Consider the following 1933-nt stretch of genomic DNA (forward strand, 5'->3'; position numbering starts at 1 on the left):
TGAGAAGTTCTGTTCTGGTGATTTTAATGTTGAAAATGAGCCACGTGGGTGACCTGAGACAAAGGTAGATAATGATGATTTGAAAGCTGTAGTGGAAGCAAATCCATGTCAACCTCTGTGTGAATTAGCAGCAAGGTGCAATGTTACTATTCCAACGATATGGGACCATTAGAAACAAATCAGCAAGAAGCTGAGTAGATGGGTTCCACATGAATTAAAAGTGTCAGAAGAGAAATCCTCTTGAAGCTTGCCTTTCTTTGTTGTCATGACATAAAGGCGAATGATTTCCACACCATATTGTTATGTGTGATGAAAAATGGATTCTTTTTGACAATCACAAGTGTTCGGCACAGTGGTTGGGTAAATATGAAGTGCTGAAAGACAGTCCAAAACTGAATATTCATAAAAAAAAAGCTAATGGTGTCTGTTGGGGGTCCAGTGCTGGTATTATCTACTACAGCTTCCTGAAACCTGGTCAATCGATTACAGTGGATGTCTACAGCAACCAATCAGATGAATTTATGAGGATGCTTGTGATTAAGCAGCCAAGACTGGTCAATGGAGAGAGGCCAATCCTCTTACAGGACAAGGCTTGACCACATGTCACACAAACAACATGCTGCTCAAACTACAGCAGCTGGGCTTGGAAACTCTGTCATCCGTAGTATTCATCAGATCTTGCACCAACTGACTGCCGCTTCTTCCAGGCTTTGATCTACTGCTTGCAAGAACAAATATTCAATTTTCTACAAGCTATGGAAAACACCTTTTGCGATTTCATCACCAGTTACTCTTCATGCTTCTTTGCTGCTGGCATAAACAAGCTACCGTTAAGATGGCAAAACTGTGTCAATAGTTTAGGTGTATACTTTGATTAATTGTACTACTTCATGTTTGAGATATAATAAATTACACTTTTGATGCAAAATTGGACAATTCACATTTAATGACCTTAATATAAAATAGGTTATCAGCTACAAGTATTCTTCTTTGTTTTTCCCTTTTCTTTATGAAGTCAGAACATGAACAGAAATGCTCTTTTTTTCCCCTTTCCTGATCTTAACAGACATGAAATTACTCATAGCTGATTTTCATTTCTTAAAAAAAAGTGTTAGTGCAGAATACCCTTTAATCACTGACGAATGCACTACTGTCCCAGGAAAAATGTCTCTATCAGGAGTGTCATTTTCTGATAAGCTCAAAGAACCCAATCTTAGGATAACAAGATGGGACTGTCTACATGCACCTCATCAGGGGCATCTGTCAGTAGTGAAAGGAACAAAGTGAGGACTTAACCTGATCTGTGATATACTATGAGCCTTGTGATCCAAAGTAGATCTATTTGTGCCTAGAATGTAGAGATCTCTTCAAAGAGTTGCATAAGTTCTTGCCTGTCCTCTAACCAAGAGTTTTATGCCAATTTTCTCTTAGAAACTTAATTTTGAGATTCTGATATTGACTTTTAAACATCTGTATTGAGGTACATAAGTCCCATATTTTAAAAATAGCCCATCTGAAGTGTGAAAGTCAACGGTTTTCAGTGCATTTGTAGAATTGTGCGACCATCACCACAATCTAAATATACAACATTTTACAACAATATACCTCAAAAGTAACCTCCTACTCATTACCATTCAATCCCCAATTAGCCTCCCTGCACCTCCCCAGCGCAGCTCTAGGCAACCACCAAACTATCTTTATGTTTATAAATTTGCCTATATTGGAAATCACATAAAACAAATTATACAGCATGTGGTCTTTCGTGACTGGCTTCTTTCACTGGGCATAATAGTTTTGATGTTCATCCATGGTGTAGCATGCATTAATACTCCATTCCTTTTTATTGACAAACAATATTGTATTGCATGGCTGTACCACATTTTAGTTACACATTTATCTGTTGATAAACACTGGGGTCATTTCCACTGTTTGG

Source organism: Propithecus coquereli, unplaced genomic scaffold (genome assembly GCF_000956105.1).
Source record: "Propithecus coquereli isolate 6110/MARCELLA unplaced genomic scaffold, Pcoq_1.0 Scaffold21, whole genome shotgun sequence".
Taxonomy (NCBI): domain Eukaryota; kingdom Metazoa; phylum Chordata; class Mammalia; order Primates; family Indriidae; genus Propithecus; species Propithecus coquereli.